We start from the raw sequence: 13990 nt of genomic DNA, 5'->3' as shown, positions 1-13990 counted from the left end.
TGCGGACCAGACTCTGACACCAGTCATACAGGGACCTGACAGCCCCTATCAAAGGGCCCGGTACCCCATACTCCCGGAGAACGCCCCACATAGCCCCCCTGTGGACACGGTCGAACGCCTTCTCCAAGTCCACAAAACACATGTAGACTGTTTGGGCGAACTCCCATGAACCCTCCAGGACCCTGCTGAGGGTGTGGAGCTGGTCCAGTGTTCCACGACCAGGACGAAAACCACACTGCTCTTCCTGAATCCGAGGTTCGACTATCCGACAGACAGATATTATATAATACATTTATTATATAATAATTATGATATAATATATAAATATATTATATAAATATATAATTATATAATATATAAATAAATATAATATATAAATATATATCATTAAAATGAAGCAATGATTGAAATGAGTGAGAAAGACCATGTATGTTACCAGATTTGTATACCCAATGTATAAAAAGACATAATCCTTTTCTTTAAAGATTAAAGAAAAAACATTTTTCTTTAATCTCTTTTCACTAATTTAATGTCACATTAAATCAATGTCATCTAATTTAAAGTCACTACATTAAATTAGACTAAACTTACCTGTTTTAGGTTACTTAAGATTACCACACTTATTTTTATTTTCTAAGTAAAAAATAAATGAGAGAAGGAAGGTTATATTGCCTTTTTAAAATTCATTTAAACAATCTGGGAAATCCCAGATGATGTAGTAGTGATGTAGATAGTTCTCAACATTTAATCTCAATGAATCAAAACTAGTGGATGCATCGGAAGGTAACACTTCAATACACTGCTTTCATTTCACATCACAGTATATTTCTAATATTGAAATTATTACTATTACTATTATCGTCATAGTAACAAAAACAGACAAATTTTAACAGTTTACTACAATATAAACAGTTGTTTTTTTAAATCACAACAGTCCTTTCCAATTCAAATCGCTAAAAGCTTGACATGATTTTTAGACATTCAGAATATAATTTCTATCGCCTTTGACCATAATCTGTCTAGCACTCACACCCGGTCCTGTAAAATTAAAATGGTGTGTATGACTGCGTAACCATTCATGAGGAATGACAACCGTGTGAGAGAATGGTTTATTCGCACATCTTTATTCTTTTTTTAAAAGATTCCCATTGTTGTGGAATGGCACTGCTCTTTCATGATGGGAATGCCGAAGCTCCTTGGTGAGAGCAGATTTGCAGATTGACTTGTTTCAGGCCCCTTTGCAGCTGTCATGTTCTTTATTATGCTAATCATGTACGACTGAATGGATGTTAATTAGCATGCATGGTTTTTGTTAAAGATGTGCATTAATCTAGGACAGTTACATCTGTGTAATATTTGCCAGTCAAAGTAAAAGTTATTTAATTATAGAAAGCAGAAATAGCATTTGTGGAAGTGTTTTGAAATGTTTTCTTTGTGATTTCAGATTACTTGTTATGCATGTGTGTGTGTGTGTGTGTGTGCGTGTGTCCGTGTGTGCGTGTGTGCGTGCGTGTGTGTGCGTGTGTGTGTGGGAGTGTATGTGTGCGTGTGCGTGTATGTGTGTGTGTGTACATACATATATGCATGTGTGTGTCTGAGCTCAATGTTTTTCCTTGCAGCCTGCTTGTGTGTACATGTGCTGGAATCTAGGCCATCCCTTGTGGCTTTGTGTCTGAGAGGCAGATCGGTCTATATATGAGGGGCACATGGGCGTGTTTCTGTTTGGGGGGCATGCACAGATGGAGGGAAAGGGGGGCAACTTAATTTTCCTCTATGGCTGTATGTACATAAAACATAAAAAGAAAAACAGAGAGAGGATTTTGCTGTCTTGGAGTGTTTCCAACAACAGAAAGAGGAGACAGTCTGACTGAAACACACGCATACACACACTTTCTCTGCAGCTCTCTTTTCCTTCACCAGCTTTCTTCCTAGAACTATGAATCTCTCCATCTTGCTCCAAAGCCCACGACTCCAAAACCACCACCTTCTCTCCCACTCGCTGGGTGAGTCGAGGAAACAGCTGGAAAAGCAAATAGTTGCAAGCAGGCCCGAGTTCTCCATGGCCCGCTCGCTGGCTCTCAAACATGACTGCATTTCAGTGGGAATGAATGCAGTCCTCACACTGAATCTCTCTGCTGCATGCAAACATCAGGAAAACCAGAGCACCAGCACAAACCGGAGAGAAACTCCTGAAAAATCCATGTCTGTTTTGACCTGGATAGATGTTCAAAAAAGGGTTGAAATAAAGTGTTAAAATACAGAGCAGCATTTGACAAATATAGTTTTGAATCACAGTCACATGTGCAGCTGATAGTTACTACAGTGTTGTCTGCATGTGCATTGCAGAGGATGCACACAGAAGGGTAATTAAATAACCAATCCATTACCTGGCAGAAAGGTGCAAAAACTGAATATTTTTTTAATACAAACTCTACCACATTTTAACAAAATTTAGTATGATAAACCAACAACAAAAAAGATTTTGTAGTTGTAAAATGGAATAAAAATCATATATCCTGAAAAGTGCACCCGCTAAGCTAATTCTTGTAAGACACATTTGGCTGCAAATCTTTTGGGGGAATGTCTCTGCCAGGTTTATGCAAGTAGAGACTAAATTTCCCCCATTCTTCTTGTTGATATTATGGACAACCCTGAGCATCTTCTTCATGAGACTGTTAGAAAGTCAAAGGGTCTTCAGTTAGAGGCTTCTTCCAATTCACTGTAGTTCCATTTTGGTTTCACCTTACCAAAGCTCAGAACAGATGGGCAGTTATCATACTGTTTAACAATCCATCCATCCATCCATTTTCTTGCACCCTTGTCCCCTAATGGGGTCGGGAGGGTTGCCGGTGCCCATCTCCAGCTAACGTTTTGGGCGAGAGGCGGGGTCACCCTGGACAGGTCGCCAGTCTGACGCAGGGCCTGTTTAACAATATTATACAATTTTTTTTTACCATTCTAAGAATTATGTTAATCTACGTAATAATATTTGTAACTTCAAATACTAAAATTATTGTTGGTTTCATTACTTTTATGATTTTCTCGCCATCTGTTGGTTTCACAAAGGCAGCAATAAATGTCAGTATCTGAAAGGGGCGGTGTTATATATTTTCCAGGCACTATGCTGCCCTCAGTAGTTATAAAAATGCTATATATATCAAGTATGACTTAAAAGAAATTTTACTTCCTAATTCAACGCCTTGAAATTGGGCCTCTGTCTTTTTAAGAAGCTTCTGCTCTTTGTGGAACTCCACCATGTTGTTGATGATGAAGTCATCACAAAATCGCTCCTCTGCTAAGCCTTTAAAAACGTTTTTACCAGCGTTGCTCTGAGAAGTTGCTCATGTAATGTTTGCTAATTGCTGCTAGCTATTCTGAAGGAGCTGAGTGGGTCAATTGCTCTGTGAGGTTCTTGTAGGCTTGGAAACTTGGAAACTGCAGCTCAGTGGAGGAGGTGCTTCCGGTTAAAGTCTTTCTCAAGTAACCATGGAAGCATCAGTAATATTATGTTAAAGTCGATTTAACATAATATTGCCCCTATAAAAAAAAAATCTGATCATTATGTGCAGTTTATGATGCAATTGCACTTAACTTGCGTCCTGACTTAGCCTATTATTTATTGGAAAATGTTTTATTGCTGTTGTGTCTGTTCTTTGACTCCAGGAGTTCACATTCTTATTTTTGCATCTGTTGCAAAAATGAGTCCATAATTTTGAGGATTCTGATGCTGTTTCATTGGATTTTACTGAATTCAAATTTACATTTTATTTGCAAAAATAGTTTAAAGCCGCATATTATTTTCCTGTCATGTGTGTGCACTTTGTCTGGTCCATCACATGAAATTTCAACTGACAAAGCTTTTGGTTGAAACCTGACAATTTGTCAAAAATAAAAAATAAAACATCAAGAACTCTGCAGGTGGGGGCAGTGTAGAAGATAAGACTTCCCTGGAGTCCATTTAAAGCAGTGATCATCTGAGTAGGGAAGTAGAGTAGAAAAGTGCTGTTTTTGCTGGAAAAGGAAGCAGTGGGCGAATGTGGCTTGTAGTCCGCTGCACTTTCAGTGGTCGAGAAAGTTTGTGAAGTGCTGTTAAAAAGAAAGCCTCCTAGCATTCCAACATCAATAAACTTGACCAATGTTCAAAAATGCCGCTGCATTCTTTCCACTCAGAAAGCAGGAATTTAGAAAGTGGGGCAAACCATGTACTGCATAGGAGAAGTGTAGCAGCACTGATTAATGGACATCATAATTATATATTTGGTTGGAAAAAAACTCAGGTAAATGTTGCCTATGTGAGCTGATTGAGGCTTGACAGTAAAGTCCTTGAAGTGCCAGCATGCATTCTCTGCTATTTAAGACTTGTGGCGTTTACAGCAAACTCCAAGAGAAGTTGCATTAGGGTTTCTGTGTAAATAGTTAAAAAGCAATAAATCACAAGTCCTTTGAAAGTCCCACGATTAATTGAATCACTATTCCATCAAAAGAAAATCATTAAGAGTTAAAGAATCTGTACACCCTGGAGAAATGGCTTCAATCCAGGAGCAAATTGACGTGATCTTCGAACATTTCGTGCTGCTCTGCGTTTCTGCAGTGGAAATCACAGAGTAATCTGAAAACCACCGGGTTTCAGATGTTTTTCACAATTGGACCGTCAGCTGACCTCAGCCACAGCTTAAATCGCTTCATTGATCAGCTGTTTCTTTTCTAAACACTCATTCACCAGGTAGGCAGGCAAAAGATGTAACAACAAACTTTATAAAAAAAATACCCCAAATCTGTTGGGATCTGGGTTGTTTCGGTTCTTTTTTGGTTTGTTTTGGCTTTTGTTTTCCTTCCTATTGCTCGCCATCACCACCAGATGGCACCGTGGAGGCAAGGTCTGGAGTACTGGAGTGCTGACGTCACCGTCACGCTGGTTCCCAATCTGTTCGTCAGAGGGGCTTCAAGAGACGAGGACTGTCAGCATACCAACGCTTGAGTGTTAGCCAGTTATGGTAGCTCTGAGCCCTCCTGAGTAGTGATGGGCAAATGAAACCTCATGAAGCAATGAAGCTTTCCAACCCTTTGCTTTGCAAAAAGGTTCATTACTCAATGCTTCATTCATTGCTCACTAGTGACATCTGCTGGTGAAACTGTAACAGCCTTGTCACTCAGTTGGATCATACTTTCAAAAACTACTAAATGCAATATTGTCACAAAGTTTTCATCAAACTTGTTTATGTTTTGTAACAGGAGAATCAATGAAACCATGTATAATTGTCATATGTTTTAATTATTAAAATTATTTGTAGCCAATATAATCCTGGTATATGTTGAACATCAGCGGTTGTGTTGGGGTTTCTTTTATGTCATACATGAATCAGGCTTATGGAGAGCCATTTCAGCCAAAAATAAATAAATAAATAAATGGGTGAAATAAATAAAAAAATGAGTAAAATAAATCAAAAAATGAAGAAAATTAGTGAAATAAAAAATTTGTTAAATAAATAATTTAGCTTTTTCATTAACCCAATTTTTTATTTATTTACTTTTCATATGATCAATTTCTCAATTTCCTTTTTTTTCATTTATCTATTTTTCATTTAACCATTTTTTCATTTAGCTTTTTAATTAACCCAATTTTTAATTTATTTATTTTTCATATTATCAATTTCTCAATTTCTCTTTTTCATTTATCTATTTTGTATTTGTCCCTTTATCCATTTACCCATTTTTCATTAATCTATTTTTAATTTAACCACTTTTCAATTTCCCTATTTCATTATCCCAATTTTTTCATTTATTTATTTTTCAGATTATCAATTTCTCCTTTTCATTTATCAATTTTTTATTTATCCCTTTATCCATTTACCCATTTTTCATTAATCTATTTTTCATTTAACCAGTTTTCTATTTCCCAGTTTTATTAATCAATTTCTCATACATCTCTTTTTTATTTACCTATTTTTCTTTTATCTATTTTTCATTTAACATTTGTTTGAAATTTTTTTCCATTTTTTCCATTTTCCAATTTCCCTTATTCATTTAGTATTTCCTTATTTTCTTATTTATCACATTCTATTTCCCCGCAAAACTTAGAAAGAAATTAATTCAAATGAGGAGAGGCACGTCATCAGGCTACAACTTCCCCAATTGGTTGGTTAACGTCACACCCATACTTTGCTAACCTAATAATGGGTTATCAATAAGCTGAAGCTCGTTAACTTCATTAGAAAATAGTGTTATTACTCCTGACTTTAGATTTTGTGTGGCCGCTCAGACAGAACGTGTTTCAGCTGGTGGCTCTCATGGACTCAGAGCTTCACCGTCGGGAGTTTTTATAGTTTGGACAAAGCGGTCGCTGAAGTTGGCTTACGATTGAAGGTCCGGGACACCTTCGTAGCTACCAGCTGTGATCCAACTATAAGTAGCAGACTTTACTGTACATCGTAAGTGAACTGCAATATCCAGAGGCAGCTCTGTGGAGCATCGAGCTGAGAGAATGAGCGTGGCAAGCCTTGGAGATCTTCGTCGGAGGCCATCTTTCAGACATGCACCGCTACTGTCCGTCCAGGAGTCCTGCGGTTGCCCAGATGTTGCACGGTAAGCTACCGCTGATGTTTGTTTTCCAACTACAGTCATATTTAATCAACTGGGGGCTCAATTACGATCGTGGAAGGTTTTGAGTTGATCTCGGCAGTAGGTGACAAACTGAACGCCTCCAGGATGTTGAGACCAGCCCGTCCTCTGATCCAATACATCTTATTAAGGATAAAATCAACAAAACATGTTCAAATTAATGGCCCAACAAAATTAATAATCTCAGTAATTATTGATTAAACAAGGTGTGTGCATTTCTGTGCATTTCGGTACCATTACAAAAATAAAAAGGGACTCAAAGACCCTGATGAGCAGAGCAAAGTTTAAATTGGCTAATCAGCCACCGCTGTGTTCATGAGAGGAGATGCTTGTTAACCGAGAACTAAATATGAAGCCTGAAAACCTAATATCTTAATGGACTGAATCCGTTGTGTTTTTAGCTAATCTATGCTGGGAGCAAGCGGTTGCCATGGCAACAGGTTGATTAAACGACAGTAAAAAGGTAGGAGTGGTTTAGAGTCGATCACCGACTTCAACGCTCACGTGGGCAATGACAGTGAGACCTGGAGAGGCCTGGAGAGACCTGGAGAGGGGAACGGCCCCCCCGATCTGAACTCGAGTGGTGTTCTGTTGTTGGACTTCTGTGCTCGTCACGTATTGTCCATCACGAACACCATGTTCAGGCATAAGGGCGTCCATATGTGCACTTGGCACCAGGATGCTCTAGGCCGCAGTTCAATGATTGACTTTGTCATCGTCTCATCGGATTAGCTGTCCACTGACCACTACCTGGTGGTGAGTTGGCTCCGGTGATGGGGGAGGAAGCCGGTCAGACCTGGCAGGCCCAAACGTGTAGTGAGGGTCTGCTGGGAACGTCTGACGGAGTCCCCTGTGAGACGGAGCTTCAACTCTCATCTCCGGTAGAACTTCGAGCACGTCCCGGGGGAGGTGGGGGACATTGAGTCTGAGTGGACCATGTTCCGTACCGCCTTTGCCGAGGCGGCCTATTGGAGCTGCGGCCGCAAGGTTGTTGGTGCCTGTTGCGGCGTCAACCCTCGAACCCGTTGGTGGACACCTTCAGTGAGGGATGCTGTCAAGCTGAAGAATGAGACCTATCGGGCCTTTTTGGCCTGTGGGACTCCAGAAGCAGCTGATGGGTAGCGCCGGGCGAAACGGCATGCGGCTCGGGTTGTCGCTGAGGCAAAAACTCGGGCGTGGGAGGAGTTTGGAGAGGCTATGGAGACAGACTTCCGTACGGCTTCGAGGCGATTCTGGTCCACCATCCGGCGTTCCAGGAGGGGGAAGCAGTGCAGCACCAACACTGTTTATAGTGGGGATGGTGTGCTGCTGACCTCAACTCGGGACGTCGTGGGCAGGTGGGCGGAATACTTCGAAGACCTCCTCAATCCCACCAACATGCCTTCTGTTGAGGAAGCTGAGCCTGGGGACTCTGGGTTGGGCTCTCCAATCTCTGGGGATGAGGTCGCCAAGGTGGTCAAAAAGCTCCTCGGTGGCAGGGCCCCGGGGGTGGATGAGATCCGCCCGGAGTTCCTTAAGGCTCTGGATGTTGCAGGGTTGTGTTGGCTCTCTGCAATATCGCATGGACATCGGGGGCAGTTCCCCTGGATAGGGAGACTGGGGTGGTGGTCCCGCTGTTTAAAAGGGGGACCGGAGGGTGTGCTCGAATTACAGGGGGGTCACACTCTTAAGCCTCCCTGGTAAGGTCTATTCAGGGGTCCTGGAGAGGAGGGTCTGTCGGATGGTCGAACCTTGGATTCAGGAAGAGCAGTGTGGTTTTCGTCCTGGTCGTGGAACACTGGACCAGCTCTACACCCTCAGCAGGGTCCTGGAGGGTGCATGGGAGTTCGCCCAACCAGTCTACATGTGTTTTGTGGACTTGGAGAAGGCGTTCGACCGTGTCCCTCGGGAGGCCTTGTGGGGGGTACTCCGGGAGTATGGGTACCTATGATACGGGCTGTCAGGTCCCTGTATGACCGGTGTCAGAGTCTGGTCCGCATTGCCGGGAGTAAGTAGGGCTCATTTCCGGTGAGAGTTGGACTCCGCCAAGGCTGCCCTTTGTCATCGATTCTGTTCATTACTTTTATGGACAGAATTTCTAGGCGCAGCCAAGGTGTTGAGGGGATCCATTTTGGTGGCCTTAGGATCGCATCTCTTTTTGCGGATGATGTGGTCCTGTTGGCTTCATCGGAACGTGATCTGCAGCTCTCACTGGAGCAGTTTGCAGCCGAGAGTGAAGCGGCCGGGATGAGGCTCAGTGCCTCCAAATCCGAGGCCATGGTGTTGAGCCAGAAAAGGGTAGAGTGCCTTCTCCGGGTCAAGGGGGTCGTCCTGCCTCAAGTGGAGGAGTTTAAATATCTGGGGATCTTGTTCACGAATGAGGGAAGAAGGGAGCGGGAGATCGACAGGCGGATTGGGGCAGCGTCTACTGTGAAGCGGGCGCTGTACCAGTCCGTCGTGGTGAAGAGAGAGCTGAGCCAAAAAGCAAAGCTCTCGATTTACCGGTCGATCTACGTTCCCACCCTCATCTATCGTCATGAGCTTTGGGTCATGACCGAAAGAACGAGATCACGAATACAAGCGGTCGAAATGGGTTTCCTCCGCAGGGTGGCTGGGCTCTCCCTTAGAGATAGGGTGAGAAGCTCGGTCATTCGGGAGGGTCTCAGAGTAGAGCCGCTGCTCCTCCACGTCGAGAGGAGCCAGTTGAGGTGGCTCGGGCATCTGGTCAGGATGCCTCCTGGATGCCTCCCTGGTGAGGTGTTCCGGGCACGTCCCACCGGGAGGAGGCCTCGGGGAAGACCCAGGACACGTTGGAGGGACTATGTCTCCCGGCTGGCCTGGGAACGCCTTGGGATTCCTCCGGAGGAGCTAGAAGAAGTGGCTGGGGAGAGGGAAGTCTGGGCCTCCCTTCTGAAGCTGCTGCTCCCGCGACCCGACCCCAGATAAGCGGAAGAAAATGGATGGATGGATGGATGCTTCATAATAAAATGACTTGAGTAAAAGTAAAAAGTTCTGCATAGTAAGAGTATTCTTAAAAGTTCATTTGAGTTTCAAAAAGTTACTCAACTATATTTGAGTAAATGTAATTAGTCACTCCTAAACTCTGCCCTTCTGAGGGAATAGGAGAAGGAACTGTTAAGGAAATAAATTAATCTTGATATTAAACATTGTTTCAATTAACAAATGTATCATAACACCCAGAACATATTCTGTTATGTTTATTCAAGGGTGAAGGACCAGAATGACTGGAGATTCTGGCTGGAAGGGACCACGGCTGACACGGCGAACAGTGAGGAGAATCGTCTGCACTGTGAGCAGCACCAGAACTCCTGATGGATCTCCTTCAGGAAGAAGCAGGGAGACGGCCGACCTCCGCAGAGAAGAGTTCACCCAAACATCAGAAGAAAAATGAATGCTGGTGCTCAAACAGAGCAGCCTTTTTTCTTAAACCCAATACACACAGGGTGTTGTTGCCCTGATTAAAAACCTGCTAACTTCAATTTAACTGAAACACAGAACATCCAGAAATGTGATGAACTTCAGCTATAGAGTGAAAATGACACAGTTAGATGAAAATATTTGTCGATATTCTGTTATACAGGACATTAACATTTTACATTTTAAAGTGTTTCTTCCAGAGCACCTGATACAACGATAGCATTAGCTCATCCATCAGACATTTACTGAGGCCAGGTGTGACAGACGGAAACACCTGGAACATGCAGACAGACCTGAGGACTGACTGGTTAAACTATTTCACTGACACTTCAGATTGCAGATTTCCAATTGAAGGCGTCCGTAAATGAACACAATTCAATAAACCAAGCTGTGTAAAATAACTGCTAGGGTTGCTATTAAGAACCCAATATGTCATGTTTGTTCATTTCTACGTTGTCGTACATACAAGGTACTCCACTCACTGTTTAGCTTCATGTTGAAGAATCTTCAGTGTAATGAAACCAAAAAATAAAACAGGTCCAAAACTTTCAATTTGTATTCTATTTTTGTAGCTTTGTTCTTTTAAGATTGTTTTGTTTATTTTAAGCCACAAACAAACGATCCATTTTATTGTCTCTGGGACGTGAAAACATGAGATTTGATTAAATTAGAACTTCACAGATTATAAGGAACACAGATTTATAATCAAACATTTTGTTTATTCAAAACAGTAAAATACAGACGGTTCATGCATATCAATGGTATAAGAACAGCCACATTTTTTAAAATGAATGTGTCACTCGTGCATTTGGCCGAGTGTTCCTGCTCCAGAAAGGTGAAGGTCTCTGGTCATCCTGAAGCTGTGAGCCCACTGGGAGTCTGAAGGGAAACACTGAGACCAGAGGCCTGCAGGATGGTCTGCTGTGACAGCTTAACATCTGAAAACATATATGATGGAAACATTAATGAATGTACTGCGCCAAAAAGCTGTACTTTTGACCTGGTGGCGATGGTACCAGTTGAACTTTGGTTTTATGACCTAAATGTGAGAAACTTCAGACTGACAGAAGTTAGGTTAAAGCCACATCTTGTGAAGTTGGTATATTTTTGCTCCAACAGGATCCAGAGGAATCGCATCAAACCAGAAGTTGGACTAGAATTTATTTCAATGTCCTTTGTGAATGTCAGCTTCTCCTTTTCAACAGTGGAGCTGTTGAAAAGGAGAGTTGAAAGGTTATTTTGGAGAGAGTTTTATCGCATCAATATTTGCACTAAATAAACAGCATGTTTGATACAGGAAAAGCCTCTCAGACTCAAAGCAAGATGCCAGAGCGCACAAAACTTTAAAAAAATATTAATTTAATTTCACATAATTATCGCGGTAGAAGCCATTTGTTTGTTACTTAATGAAATATAGTCGCAGACGAACGAGGTAGTTAGTCCAAGTTTGTCGTTTATTGAACGTTCATAAACTACAGCAGCTGTGATGCATCCCAGCAAAGGTAAACAAAGGTAAAACAAGGCGATTGACTCTAAACCTCTAACTTTTTAATGTCATTTAATCAACCAGTTGCCGTGGCAATTGCTTGCATCCCACAAACCCAGCAGAGATTAGTTAAAAACACAAAAGATTCAGTTCGTTAAGATATTAGGTTTTCAGGCTTCATATTGACTGCTCTGCGCATCAGGGTCTTTGAGTCCCTTTTTATTTTTGTAATGGTACCGAAATGCACAGAAATGCACACATGCACACACCTTGTTTAAACAATAATTACTGAGATTACTCATTTTGTTGGGCCATTAATTTGAACATGTTTTGTTGATTTTATCCTTAATAAGATGTATTGGATCAGAGGACGTGCTGATCTCAACATCCTGGAGGCGTTCAGTTTGTCACCTACTGCCGAGATCAACTTAAACCCTTCCGCGATCGTAATTGAGCCCCCCTATTGATTAAATATGACTGTAGTTGGAAAACAAACATCATCGGTAGCTTACCGTGTAACGTCTGGGCAACCGGAGGATCCTGGACGGACAGCAGCGGTGCATGTCTGAAAAATGGCCTCCAACGAAGATCTCCAAGGCTTGCCACTCTCATTCTTTCAGCTCAATGCTCCATAGAGATGCCTCTGGATATTGCAGTTCACTTACGATGTACAGTAAAGTCTGCTACTTATAGTTGGATCACAGCTGGTAGCTACGAAGGTGTCCCGAACCTTCAATCGTAAGCCAACTTCAGCGGCCGCTTCGTCCAAACTATAAAAACTCCCGACAGTGAAGCTCTGAGTCCATAAGAGCCGCCAGCTGAAACACGTTCTATCTGAGCGGCCACACGAACACTAAAGTCAGGAGTAATAACACTATTTTCTAATGAAGTTAATGAGCTTCAGCTTATTGATAACCCGTTAGTAGGTCGCCATCTTTCTTGAAGCAAAGTATGGGTGTGACGCTAGCCAACCAATTGGGGAAGTTGTAGCCTGATGACGTGCCTCTCCTCATAACTCTCATAACTCTCCTGAGTTATTGTTGCGCTTTTGACAGTTCGGGTTGAGCACGTTTTTGAGCCAAGACAGCAGTATGCCGTTTATAGTTAAGGGTTCACATTGTAGCCGCCTGGAAGACCATCTTCCAGATCGTCCAGTTTGTGTGAATGGCAGCACGCGTGATCCGCGCCGAGTTACAAACATCCAGAGGTGCACAAAGTGCTGCAACAGGCTGCGCATGTGGCGTGTGTAATTTTTTTTACAGTGGAATTCTGGGAACCCCACAATGTAAAAAAACGTAGATTTTACGGTAAAATGCCGGCAGCTGGGGTTGACAAAATTACACCGTAAAAACAATTTACGGTGTTGAGAACCTGGGTTATTGGAATGGTTCCTTTTAGCTGCTTTCCCCCTTTTTTACCTCCAGAGAGTGCCAAGAGGCTGTTCCCTTCTGAGGGCATTACCGTTGATTCCTGGATTCCTGCACAGCTGCAATTAATCAGATCATCTGGAGGAGTATATGAGGACGGAGCTGCCGACACTTCAGATCCAGAGTGTTAGCCAGTATTTGGTACTCCAGCCCTCAATCCTTCTCACTGTGATCTCCTGTTGTGGACTTCAAGTGATATCTCTTCGTGCTTCTTCCTCAGGTTATTCCTCGTAACGCTGTGAACCCACTGGTTGCCAGAGTTCCACTGACACCTCCGCAGTAAACCAAACCTCTTTGGATTACCCTGTTGTCAGTCTCGCTCACTCCTCGCCTTCTGTGATCCAAAGCTTACTTGTCTGCCCTCCACCGCAGCCTCTTGGTAAGTCAAGCAGCAACCCTCCACCTGAACCAAGCCCCGGTAACCACAGTGATTCTTCCTCCCGGACAAGACCTACCTCCACCCAAGTAAGACCAGTCCGTTTATTCTGACACTGCCATTTTCAACGACCCCTGAACTCACCATCTCTTTTTTTACCTCCCAGTGCCCCAGTGATCCAGAATCCAGATTTTCCCCAGAACTTGATTGTTGATCATTATTTTGTGTTTACAATAAACTTATTTAGCTGATTTCTGTTCTCTGCCTGGTGTTCTGCATGTGGGTTAAGAAATTAGACTCCATTATGACATACAGCTAAAATCTGTTTTTTTGTTTTATGGTAAAATGCCGGCAGCTGGGGTTGCCAAAATGCAACCGTAAAAAACAATTACAGGTAAAATAGTTTTTGTCGGTCTGTGGAGCTTAGTTTTCAGTAGAAAACCCAAAACAATTACGGTCCTTCACAATTATGAAGTCAAGATCTAAACGGTGTACAATTAAGTGTGCAATTACTTATCATCAAACTAATGAACACTTAAAGGAAGAAAATGAAAGATGGACATGAGGCTTATTTCTAGTTCTTCCAATTGTAAAACAAATAAGCAAACAGAAATTAGGTTAAATTGTAGTTCAAAAGAGAGAGAGAGAAAAACCATCAATTAAGAT

The 13990-nt window shown here is 42.3% G+C and overlaps 1 long non-coding RNA gene across 1 annotated transcript; it reads left to right on the top strand.

Moving 5' to 3' along the window:
- The first annotated feature begins 1046 nt into the window (after positions 1 to 1046).
- Positions 1047 to 13280, top strand: LOC103466860 (uncharacterized). The gene is made up of 3 exons (XR_533994.2): positions 1047 to 1199; positions 12946 to 13089; positions 13169 to 13280. It is a non-coding gene; the product is annotated as an uncharacterized LOC103466860 (long non-coding RNA).
- The last annotated feature ends 710 nt before the right edge of the window (positions 13281 to 13990 follow it).

This window comes from Poecilia reticulata, chromosome 7 (genome assembly GCF_904066995.2).
Source record: "Poecilia reticulata chromosome 7, P_reticulata-male-v2, whole genome shotgun sequence".
In the NCBI taxonomy this organism is placed as follows: Eukaryota; Metazoa; Chordata; class Actinopteri; order Cyprinodontiformes; family Poeciliidae; genus Poecilia; species Poecilia reticulata.
Note: the sequence above shows the minus strand (reverse complement) of the source record. Positions and strands in the feature narration are given on the sequence as shown.